The sequence below is a fragment of the Pelodiscus sinensis genome, chromosome 1 (genome assembly GCF_049634645.1).
Source record: "Pelodiscus sinensis isolate JC-2024 chromosome 1, ASM4963464v1, whole genome shotgun sequence".
Classification (NCBI taxonomy): Eukaryota; Metazoa; Chordata; order Testudines; family Trionychidae; genus Pelodiscus; species Pelodiscus sinensis.
In genome coordinates this window covers 99,602,021-99,615,291 of record NC_134711.1, presented here as the reverse complement: position 1 = coordinate 99,615,291, position 13,271 = coordinate 99,602,021, and the positions used below count along the sequence as shown (strand labels likewise).

The window sequence follows — 13,271 nt, the reverse complement described above, 5'->3', positions numbered from 1 at the left end:
TCCGTAGTGCAACATGGAGCCCGGGGTCAGCGGGGACTCTGAGTCCTCCATTGACCCTGGGCTCCATGTTGCGCTGTGCCTTTGAAATGTAGTCAATGAAAATTCCTGTCGAGTAGTAAATGGAAATTCCGTCGAATAGTCAGTTAACCAATATTTAACATCTTTAATCTGTGTGCCTTGAATTTGAAAGAGTAACCATGACTTCTTCTATTAAAAACCTAAAATCTAGTCCAAAGAGTAAATGCAAGAGATGTGCTGCATTGATTAAGGAATGGGAAAGAAGACACAATGTTACAGATCATTTATTTTGATACCTCACAAGAAGGTAGGAGCAGGACTCACAATAACTTCAAGGAGGAGACACTTATAAAAAAAAAAACAGGATTTAGAAATGGTTTGGTGGGAAAAGTTAGGAAATAATTCATAGACTCAGTACAATGCACAATGAAGAACATTTTGTTAGCATCGAAGAAGTTATAATCACCATGTATGGGATGCTTGTCCTGTAGTTTCAGTCATAGAATCTAAGCACAAAACACACATTTCAAGCCAAGATATGGAACAATAAGGAGGAAACACCACTTGCATGATTAAATAGCAATGGCACAAGTTTATTCTGACCAAATAATAGAAATCCAGCACAAATTATAAATTACATTAAATAAGAAAAAAGCTTAACAGCCAGCCACTAGCAAAAGATACTTTTCCTGTCTCCCTGCACTTCCATTCTGCCAGCTCCTTTTTACATCTGAACAAGAATTTCCCCCCCATGTAAGGAAATCAAATGTAAGGAAATCACTAAATCACAGTTCCTGCCTTGTTTTCCCCTTTGTTACATGGGAAGTAATCTGGTGTGCGTCTAACAATGATTTATAAAAATAGCAGTTTTTATACCAATAGCCCCTAAATGAAAAGTTGCCCACCCCTGGCTGAAACTTAAAGCCATGATGCCCGTGATTATAGCAAAGATGAAAGTTACTGACTTAAAAGAGCAAGTCTCTGTGCTACAAACTGACCTAGGAGAGACATGAGGAACAGATGCAGAATTGCATGGTAGTCCTGTGGGAGCAGAAAAGAAGTGATGTGTGGGTCTGCCAATAGGAGGGACTTGGGGGAGGAGAGGGGGAGAGACAGAGGGAGCAGTTGCCCTGGGACCTGGCAATTCAAAGGGGCCAGCAGCAGTGGAAGCCAGAGCTCTAGGCCCTTTAAATTGCCACTGAAGTGCCACGCTCCCTGCTCCGGACAGTAATAAGGACTGGCGGGGGCCCAATGTCATGCTCCAGGCAGTGCTGAGGACTGTTCCCAGCCTACCCCTTTCACCAAAGGCCCCACCCAGCACGAAACTGGGCCGGGATGCCCTTTCAGATTTTGGTGAGGGGGGAGTCTGTGCATGTCATAAGGGGGGGGGAGAGGGTGAAAGCATGGGGGCAGACTGAGGACAGAAGCGTCTGCGGTGTTACTGAGCGTGCTCAGTACAAGAGTGTCTTAACAAATGTGAAGTCCACCCCCTTTGCAGATGGACACAAAGTTTATGCACCGCTTAGGGTGATATGGCACCCAGGCCTTCTGCAAGGGGTGAATTTCACCCCAAGACATCTTTTGCCTCCTGCTTCAGAAGTCAAAGAAAGTCCAGTTAGCTCTGGTAGCCTCAGTCTCTAGTAACTCTAATGCCTTTATCACCTACTGTGCTGTGATCCTGAGATGATTTTTTCCAGATTCTTTGGGCAATCTGATTCCTTTAGTAGAAATGGAACTTCTCTCTTTCCCTAGGCACTCAGGGGCAAAGGATTCTTTGACCTTTTCAGCAAATTGCCACTCTGATAAGGAAGGTTCTAATAAAATATGTAAATGGTCATTTTAACATGGAAAATATGAAAAGGATCACCAAGAAACTAATGATACAAGCTACATTTACAAAGAGGACTCATAAATGATCTGGAAAATATACATGCACAAGCTTGACTTCGTAAGCCTGATCTTCAGCTAGTGTAATTATGTGCATTGGAATCAAGACTGAGAATCTGATCCTGAAAGTGACTAGGGCTTTGGAAACAGTGGCTACAGAACAAGAGAGAATGTAATCAGCACCAGAGGCAAGGAGTCACTAAAGGAAATGCCCAAACTACTAAGAACTTTCTGGAGAGCAATGAGTACCAGTTAATAGGAATGAAGCTACAATGGACATAGTTTACCTAGACCTCACAGCTTTTGACATAGTACTACATAAAAACCACTCTGTTGGCTCGTTGCTATGATATGCAGGAGCAGCTGAATAATATCGGCTGAGGAGACCAGGGACAAGGATTCTAATACACTGAAAAGCTTGCATAGCTCTGTGATCTACTTCAACTGTAAACTCTTCCGAGCAAGGCCCGCCTCTTCGGTTTGTGTTTGTACAGCACCTAGCATGCCAGCTTTCTGGTCCATGGCCAAGCCCCTTAGACATCAAAATGCAAAGAAGAATAAATGTAAGAGGGGATTTGCAAAAACCCATAGCATTGGTTTAACTGAATGGAAATTTAACAGACTTCAATGGAAGAAAATGTAGGCCAGTGCTGAGCTCTGTTGCATTTCCCACCCACAACATTAAGCAGCAACCCATATAAATTTCACTTCTGTCAGTTTTAGCTCACTTAAGTAGTCACCTATGGAACTGCAGGCATGTTTCCTTTGTGTATTCCTGTGACAGGGTGGACCAGGCCCTGAGGCTTCCTGCTGGAGGCCCTGTGGTCCTGCCAGACCCTGCCCCAGAGAAGCCATAGAGAAGTCCTCCAACCAGGCTAAAGTGGCTACAAAGCAAGCAGCTAATCAGGGGACAAAAAGGCCCTATAAAAGGAGCTGCAATGTCAGAATCAATGCAGTTCCTCTGAAGCACTCAGGTTGTGAAGACTGGGTGACTGGCTGGATGAAGGAATGGCAGTACCGCAGACAGCAGGTGAGCTTAATGAGACTGATTGACTATGATGGGACTCTGAGATAAAGCCATGAGGTGAGGGCAAGGAAGTTGTCTTCAGAAGGGGAAGCCTTAGGGGTACCACTCTTTTCTGGAGCGGGGAATGGACTCAGAGATTCTATATAGAGAGCACTGAGATGGGCCCCTGTTAAATGTGTACCCCAGAAGTTGTTTGTGTTTGATTGCACGCAGGATGTGTGACTTGGCCTGAGGGCTGAGTTGCCAAAGAGGCTTTTGAACTGAGAGCATGCAGGCATGCACACTTGACCAGAAAGGAGTGCTCACAAGAGGGGAGTGCCACCCTGTTACAATTCCCTGTTAAAGCTTTTATAGTTATTCTCTGAATATGCACTTTCAAGATCTTAACTGACTACAAAGGGTGTGGAATTTGTTTATTTATTTTGAAACTCCTTCAGCAAATTATCAGTTAGGTTTTATGGAAGAAATATTTTTTAAAATGATCTGAACACAGAGAGGCTCAGGGGACTGTACTAAAGAAGTCTCTAACACCTTCACTACATTCAATAAGTGGAATTTGTTGCCATCTCCACTTTGTGATTGTGGCAGTCCGCAAACTATGCATCACATCGTTGCAGAATGCCCAACACGAAAATTCACTGGCTCATTGGAGGATATCTGCAACCTAACCAGCGATGCTGTTCACTGGCCGGAGAGCTTGGACGTCCAACTTTGACAAAGAAATATAGCGTTGAACACAACATTCGAAAGAGACGACGACTACATTCAATGTTATATGTACTATAACTTTCTGAATGGGAAGCAGCAGCAACATTTAGTACAGCTGACTTTGGGATTGAACAACTGAAACAGCAGCCTGGAAAGCCTGGGAGCTCTTGAATCACTTAGGTGACAAAGCACATTGAAGATGAAAACCACAACTCCAGTATTTAGTAATATTCTATAACAAGATTTAAGTTTCAAAATAGGTAATATCCGGAACACACCACTAACGGCAGCAAAAGTAGTTGAGTAAATTGTAATAAAAACGTGAATAACGAAAGGAAACATTTAGTTGGGTACAACCGTTATTTGAATACAGCCTACTCTAGTTGTGTTATGTGGCTTTCTTCTGCCAGTTTCATTTCCCCATGTTTCTCTGCTTCTATAAGCTTGTGAGCTTTACAGGGGCAGGATCTTTCAGCAAGTATTAGTACTGCACTGATAAGGCCTTCGCTGGTAGGTGTTATTAAAGTAACTATGATGTAAGTTTGCTAAGGAATAGAAGAGGCAGAGGTCTCTCTGAAAAGCTGTCAAAATTTGCAAGTAGTGGTTGAATGTGCAAAGGGTCTTTACTTTTGAATGGGAAATATGGACAATTTGACAACGTTTAGGGTTGATAAATGTATGGTTTCACAAATACACAATAGATGGCACCAACAGACCATGTTATCACTATGCATTTCCCACACTCAAGCAGAATAAACTACCTGTCTTTAATCTGAATACTTTTGTAAGTAGTTTCCATTTCAATGGAATAGACACTGAGGCGTTTCAGTTTTCATAGTGTCACTTTCCTTTAAAAAGCTCTATTTTCCCTTTTCTGTTTTAATCTCAGTTTGTGCACTTTACAATCACAAAGCCTGGTTTTATAAAGACATTAACATTTGAATTGATTTGATCACCTGCAACCAGCGGTGAACTTAACTTAAAATTTCTTACAGATACTGTCCCATTGCAACTCAGGTTCCTACCAGCTCTTTAAACAGCTCCCTGCTGGCTTTTCCCATAGCTCAGCCAGCTCTTGCCAGAGCTACGCATCTAGGTGCACCCACTTACAGAGAAGCTGCTTGCCGTATGATAGTTTTAGCAATAACAAATATGCACCTAATCTTGCAATCCAATTCGCATTACAAATCAACTGCTCATGAAGAGTTTGCCATGCTTAGTCTCTCTGCAAAGGTGAATTTTGTTTAAAAGTTTGAACAAAATATTTTCAGCATTTTCAAGTTAGGTATCTGAGAATAACTCATACTTTTAAAATAACTCCAACTTGTTTGTACAAGTATGTAGGAGGCTGCCTTTGTCTCTAGAGTGTCTCCCTGAGTCCAGGCAAAGATTTAAAAAAATCAGCAAAATTAACTCTACCGCATTGGATATGAAACCACATGGCCTTTTCACTGAGCATGGTAGTAGGAGCTTGGGATGCACAATTCACTGTGTGGTTTGCCCAAATTGTGTAGGACAAAATTTCCAAGAGTCCATTAGTTTTGGATGCTTAATTTGGGACACTGATAGGCAGATATTCAGAGATGCTCTGCATCCAGGACTGTTACTAACTTTGTTTGGAATCATGGATACTCTTGCATATTCAGCGGATGCTTCTGAAAATGTTGGCCTTACACCTCTCCAGGTCTCTGTAAGGATTAATTAGTGAATTTACTCAAAGTGCTTTAACAAGAGCTCAGTACAAATATCGTCATTACTATTGCATATATCTAATAGAGTGTAACCTTCCTACAATTAAATGCATGCACTTCTTCTCCCCCCACCAATCGAAAGTTCATTGTCCCTTGAGTGAATTATATAAGGTGGCCAATGAAACATTTCTCCTTTTTCCTTCTGGAAGTGGTAGCAGACAGTTCTCTCTAACCCTACGTTTTTTAGGGGACTTTAGAAGCTGTCAGATCTTGCTGCAAAACTGTATCTTCACTTCCACTTACAGAACTAGGGATGTTAAGGAGAGGTTAATTAGCTAATCAAGTAGACAATGGATTAGTTGATAAGGGGCGGGACAGGACACTCTCTAACCCCACTGTGACTTTGCTATTTAAATGTTGTAGGAGCTGGGCATGCAGGCAGTCTGGCTTTTATGACATTTAAACTGCAGAGCTGCAGCGAAGTTAGGCTACATCTAGACTACATGCCTCTGGCGACAGAGGCATGTAGATGAGGCTACCAGGCATAGGAAAATGAAGCGGCGATTTAAATAATCACCGCTTCATTTAAATTTACATGGCTGCCGCGCTGAGCCAACAAACAGCTGATCACCTGTTTGTCGGCTCAGCGCTGTAGTCTGGACACACGGGTGTCGACATCAAAGGCATTTGTCGACCACCCAGGTAAACCTCATTCCAGGAGGCATACCTGAGTGGTTGACAAATGCCTTTGATGTCGGCACCCGCGCATCCAGACTACAGCGCTGAGCCGACAAACAGCTGATCAGCTGTTTGTCGGCTCAGCGCGGCAGCCGTGGCAGCTATGTAAATTTAAATGAAGCAGCGATTATTTAAATCGCCGCTTCATTTTCCTATGCCTGGTAGCCTCATCTACATGCCTCTGTCACCAGAGACATGTAGTCTAGACGTAGCCTAAGATCTTGGGGGCGGCGTGAACTGGGACTAAGCAATCCCAGTTTGTGCCGGCTCTGGGACCTCTGTGGCTCTGCTTCCCCCCCCCCCCAGAGACAGTGCTGGGGGGTGAGAACAGGCTCTTAAGCTGGCTCCTCCCAGCACTGGCTCCAGCTTCCCCCCATCTTGCTGCCTCTGATACAGAGGCAGCAAGGCGGGGGGGGGGGGGGGGAAGGAGAGGGAGGAAGTAGTTGATGAGCGATTCAACTACCCAATATAGCTAAGCTTATTGGGTAGTCAGCTACTCAAGCAGTCACTTACATCCCTATACAGAACATCAAACATTGAATTAAACAATGAATTTCTTGATACTTTTGAATAAATGATCCAGACATTTTTCTATCATTCATCCAGTTCCCCTCCCAGCAGAGGGCAGTTGCAGCAACTTCGCTTCTTGAAGCAAACAGAAACAGCAAACCAATATCGTAAGTCAGGATTTCTCCTTACTTCTCTACTCACTTGGCACAGTGGCAATTTCCCTTCTGAATTTGGGCAGAGGAGTGAGGAAGGTGATAATCTTCTTGGATTTGAGCACTTAATAAATGATCTTGCACCAATGACCTCAACAGGAGTTTCTCCACAGATATCAATGGAAGCCTGAACAGGGCCTCCAAGCAGTATTCAATTTACCTTTGCTCAACAGCCTCTCAGCACCATTAATCATCAAACGTACTATTTTGGCGCCCTCTTTTTATTTTTATTCCTGTCAATAAATCATTCCAGAATGCTAAACAGTGTGAGCCAGAATTATCCACAATAGCAAAACTTCAAACCTGTACTTCTCGTCCTCAGAATCAGGAAGTGGAACATGTGTTTGTTTAAGTCCTCAGGAAGCCCAGTGTTGTCAAAAAACTCTGAAAAATAATGTTTTACCTTCCAAAAAAAAAATTACTTACAAGTACCAGGCCAGATTCATCCCTGGAGTAACTCCACTGACGTCAATCGAGTTAAGTAATTCCATTGATGTTAATGGAATTACTCCCAGGATGAATTTATCCCATTAAGAAAGTACAAGAGAAGTTGTTGAGGTGTGCAGCATCATTTCTTTTTAGGAGGCATAACTCAAACGATTTCTATAGAAAGACCATCCGTGTACAGTAAATATTCTGATGCCCATATCAATTAAGGAGAAAAGAAACTTTATTCTACTGAATTCCTGCAAGGCTAGGGGACCAATTAACAGCAAAGAAGCATGGAAACATTTTAATATCACTAGCAAGATCCAAAAAGTCCTGAGATATTGACTAAAAGACACATACACTGTCGGTGGCATTTGTACGCCTCAGGGCTGACCACACTACTGCTTAAGTCAATGTAACTTATGTCACTTGGGATGTGAAAAAACACTGCCTTAAGAAACAAAAGTTACTTTGATTTACAGTGATGTCTACACTGCACTATGTTGGCAGAAGACGCTCGCCATGTGACATAACTTTCACTTCTCTTTGAGGCAAAGTAATTACGTTGAGAGAGTGCTCACCCATCAACACAGCAGGTCTTTACCACCCATGCTACATCAATGCAGCTGTGCCAATGTAGTGCACTACTGAATACAAGCCTTTAGTACATAGGTGGAAGCACTTATGTTCCCTTTGTCTCCTGGTGACTGGATGTAGTAAGGCAGCTTGTTCTCCCATCCCTCCATGAAGAATCCCTCATGGAACCCTGGTGGGCAGACCCAGGCCATACGCACTCTTGCCAGTAGAAGTCAGTGGATGAGACAGGAAGCATAAAAGGCAGGTCTGACAGCTCAGTTGGGTTGCAGCCCCTGGAGGATTCAGAGACCTCCTGCATTCTCCAAGCTGGAAAACTTCTACTAGCCCCTGCGGAGCTGAGGATTGGACAAAGCTGCCTGAGCTGTACGCTGACCTGACCATAATGGAGTCCCCTTCACTGCCACGAGCCTTGACCTTTCCTATTACGGGGTGGATATGACCTAGTGCCCCAAATTTGCATAGATTGTGGCACCCCTCACAGCATTCCTCACCAAAGACAGCCCCTGCTGGGAACACTGGTCAACTGAGTGCAAAAATGCCTTCCAGACCCTGAAGTAAAGTCTGTCAGGAGCACATCTCATTCAGACCAGACTTCAACAGCTATTTTTTATGCCCCCCCCCCGCTTTGTCCTGGTCACAGACCACACTTCCCTTATATGGCTTAAACACCATGGAAAATTCCGATACTAGGCTGATACTCTGGGTCCTTACTCTCCTGCAATATGTCTTTAGAGTCAGGCACTCAGGCAGGTAAAGACAATGTCAAAGCTGACTTTTTCTTCCTCCATATGGGGAGCCAAAAACTAGCCCTGAAGACTTGGAGCTGGCCTTGAGGGATGCATAGTGAGACAGCCTGGCATCCCATGGATCCAGAAGGTGAAGAACACCTCACAGAACCCTGGTGGGCAGAGCCAGGCCATACTCACTGTTCCCAGTGGAAGTCAGTGGGCAGGATGGGAAGTATGAAAGGCAGGTTTGAAAGCTTAGTTGGGCTGCAGCCGCTGGAAGTATCAGATGCCTCCTGTGTGCTCCTGAACTGGGAGACTGCTGCCAGCCCCTGAAGAGGCGAGGACTGGCCAAAGCCATCAGAATTGTATGACGACCTGACAGCAGAGGAGTTTGCTCACATTGCCACTGCTGGCCTTCTACCCAGATGATCTCAACAATCCTCTCCAGGACCAGGTACACCCCCTAGGAGGTAGCAAGAAGTGGCTCAGGGGCAGCCTAGTCTGGTTACTGCACTTCCTGAACCTAAGTCAGGCAATGTTGCAGTCTGAACTCCCACTGACCCAGTGGCAGATACTGTTGCCACTATTAGGAGACTGGGTGGGGGTGCAGTGGAGTAGGTGGGCCTGGCATGGCTGTCTCCCCACCTCAAGGCCAAAGAGCTAACACTTGTTGGCCATCTGTTGGAGCCAGCACGCCTAAATCCCTTGCTGCCCAACCCAGAACACAGGCCTGAACCATAGACCTTAGAGAACCCTCAGTCAGGACAGGGAAACTAACTGTGTTTATTGCTTGGTCCTGAACACAGGCCTGAGGTATAAACTCACTGTCCCACCCTGCCTGAGGCCCTGGGCTATCTACCTGCTTTGCTGCTCCGCCCTGAATAGAGGCCCAAGCAATAGATTCTTGCCACACTGCTAATTCCCCATGACAGGTGATGATGACTTGAGACATAGTGAGGCGGACTGACCTCCCATGGACCCAGAGAGATAGAAACTCTACCATTAAACCACTACACTGGGAAATGCAATTCTAATACAATTTTTCAATCTCGAAGATTTTCAGATCAAGTCAAACTGCTCCCTACAATGGCCCAGTGCACAAACAGTTCAAAGCTGCTACTATCCAAAATCTTCACCGTACACCAATCTAAAGATTTGAAACAAAGGGTTTTGCATCCAGGTCTCAGAATGTCACAGTGCCAGGATTTCAAGACAGGAAAAAATACCACAGAATTGTGCAAAGTCAAACACTAACGTGTGACATTAGTGTTGCTTTATATAGCTGCTATTGTCATTCTCAGTAGTCTTCCACTGCATAATTTGTTTCTTTTTATTAAAAAGGCCTTTTTTTATTATAATTAGACAAGTAAATATGGAAAATAGTATTGTCACCTGGACAAACTTGGTACATAAAACCTGACTCGGTACTCTTTGGCATGGATTTTGACCGTAACTTTTGAATTAAATTAAATGACTTTTAGTTAATCTCTCAAGGGGGGTAAAAAATTCATCTTGTGTAGCGGACCAGCATCACTCACACTGTCAAAACAGGATGCAAGTAGCACAGATTTTTAGCCTGAACAAACTAAAATGCCTTGTATGTGGATATAAATTCATTTATTAATGTAATTGCTTTGCTTACCCAATGTCTAAAATTTACTCAGTGGGAAAAATCCCTGCCTTCCTTGAAATGTATTGGAACAATGGAATTCCACTGGGAATGAATCTGGCTCAGAGGGATTAATAATGGCAAACATGCACTATTATTATAAGCAGGGTAAAAGAGATGAAGGAAGATCAAGCTGTAAGCCTTTGTAGTTGTTTATAAAACTGTACTTCTTTTCTTCCTGAAGACATGAAAATGAACTGTCATCTTAAAAAGTTGAAATGTATAAACACATTGCCTCAGAATAATGCCAGATTCAAGAGAGATGATTTCTATTGGGATTCTAACAATGTAATTTGCATCTAAGCATAAAATGTAAATGTAAAGAATGTCATAAAGTGGTAAAATCGGAGAGACACCCAAGTAGCAACAGGAGAAGTTTTGAAACAGCTGGAAATGTAAGTGAGAGCCAGGGTTCAGAAAGCTTTCATTCTCTTGTGAATATTCAAGCTTTCCGTTGGCATTTGCTCTTTTTGGTTTTTGGGATAAACAGATGGCACCATTTCTAAGTCCTCCTTTTGTCTACTGTCGTCATTCTGTTACATAATGCTCAGATCACACAGATTGCATTGGCAAAGCAAACTTATAGCATGTTAGTATTAGTATGTGGTTTTTAGTCTTCTGCTCCAGAGTCATCTTTCATCATGACAGTCAGAACATTAATCTTACTTTCCTCCATTTTGTAGTTGTGTTACTCCAGCGCCTGGGAGATTTACATCAGTTCAGGTATTTTAAATCACAGTCACTCTCACAGCCGACCGAATACCAACCAACAACAACAACGAACAGAGATCCACTGCTTAATTTAACAGTAGTTAAACCAAATATTTTGGGCAATTTATAAAATATAGCTTAAAGATATTAAAAGTGAGAATGCCAATGTTTTCAAAGGGCAAAGCTGGTTCTTTCAGTACTGCCCTTCACCAAATGGCTTTAAAATCTGAATATTAATGCTATAATCAGTTTCTCCTTCTGCCCCCTCCCTCCTCCCAGTACTGAATTTAAAAAAATGCTTACTGTTTGCTTTAGGCAAAATCCCTCTTGCTACTTTCCTGGAATGTAGACAAAAAAGGAATGGTAGTAATCAGATTTTAAAAAATTAACTTGCAAGTATACCCGGCCTCCTCAGTCTACCCAAGGCACACAGATGTATGTCACTGTTGCTAGAGAAACATGTGAACACAGTGAAGGGCTCTGAATTAACAGCAACATTTTTAAAAAAGTTTAAGCATCACTGTGGGCAGTTCCACAAAAGAGTCTGCCTGATGTGCAGCAGTAGTTAAATGATTAGGTAAAAGGTGTATTCCCTATCCAGTGATTTCAAAGGGAACTGGCTTGGGCCAATAGAGAATAATATAGATATTCTGATGCAGTTGTACAAACTACTGGCACATCCTTACTTTTGTCACTTCATCTCAAAAACCACAGATCTAGAACAGATTCAAGGAAAGTCAAAGAAAATGCCTACTGGCAGGGATTGCAAAGGGCAAGGGAGGAATGATGGGAAGGAATAACTTGAGAGAACAATGGCCTACTGAAGTAAATGGAAGTCTTTGCACTGAATTCAACAAGCTCTGGATCAGGCCCTAAGACATAATGGCTACGTCTACACTGGCCCCTTTTCCGGAAGGGGCATGTTAATTTCAGCTATCGTAGTAGGGAAATCCGCGGGGGATTTAAATATCCCCCGCGGCATTTAAATAAAAATGTCCGCCGCTTTTTTCCGGCGTTTAGAAAAGCCGGAAAAGAGCGTCTACACTGGCCCCGATCCTCCGGAAAAAGCGCCCTTTTCCGGAGGCTCTTATTCCTACTTCGAACCTTATTCCTACTAGGACCTTATTCCAAACTAACCCTCCCAAGTTTGAATTTATAAGTGATGAATCCACACCATTAAGCCTGTTATTTCAAAATAACAAGCTGCAGAATGCAAACCCTATACTCCTGCCTTTCGCGAGGAGTAATGCTAATTCCAAAATAGTAATTTTGAAATAACGTAGGTGTGGCTGTTCCAGTGCCACTAATTAGAACTTATTGGCCTCCAGGATGCCTCCCGCAGCTGTCCAGAATGCTTCCTGGGGTTCTAAGTCCTAGGTATCATGTCCATATTAATGGAGCCTGCCTCAGACTAATTTTGATGCTTCCCCTTAGTGAGGACACACTAGTTCAAATTTGTTAAATTGGGAGTTAAGTCAAATTTCGTAATTTCAGAATAGTTTCCTAGTGTAGACATAGCCACAATGAATAACAAGGCTCTAAAATGACCCCATAACACAGTTTTCATAGGGATGGAGAGCCTCCAACAGCAGAGTTTGCACAAGTGGCAGCAGCTTTCTATACCAATTAATATCAGCATCAGGCTGCATTGGAATCAACATAATACAGTGCAATAACACCCCCACACAAATTATGAAATTTATCATGAGTTCCTACAGGCAGCATGCAGGAATAGGTGACTCACAGTAAGCACTCTGGAGGTGCACTGTCACCTGTGCTCCTGCCAAAATTTTAATTAACTGTGGTGCCCCTCATGCTCATTCCCTACCAGGTATGCAGGTAGTGGCTGTATTTGGTCCATGTGACAACCTGTCATCTAGTATATATTTGAGAGTTTGTCTGTTTGATCAAGAACTCCTCCTAAATGATAAGAGCTAGGATGGCCAAATTCACTATCGGCTTCCTCCTATCATAACTGAAAGCAAGGTAAGGGTTTGGTTGTGCCAGGAAAACAGGAAGTGCCTGGAATAGGATTGTCTCATATAAAACCATACAGAAAAGAGATAAAATGGAGAAATGTGGAGTAGTGCTCTGTTTTGGCACAGCAAAATTATTGGTTAAGGTTTGAAAACTAGAAGACAATGTTGTTGGAAACCAAATTGACTATAGCCCTTTTTTGTTAAAACATAGTGAGTGATAGTGAGTTATAACAGTTTATAGAGATGAAGAAAAAAAGCACTTTATAGAATTCGCATTAAAAAAATACTAAAAATAACTTAAACACACTTTGAAAAAGTTTTCATTATCTAGTTTAAATATTTTTGGAGTGTAGGTAATGACTTTTTA

At 42.8% G+C, this 13,271-nt stretch overlaps 1 protein-coding gene across 2 annotated transcripts in view; it reads left to right on the top strand.

The window, feature by feature from the left end:
* Nucleotides 1-13,271, top strand: part of DRAM1 (DNA damage regulated autophagy modulator 1) — a 65,796-nt gene that overhangs the window by 39,428 nt on the left and 13,097 nt on the right. The gene's annotated exons all lie outside the window — the stretch shown is intronic.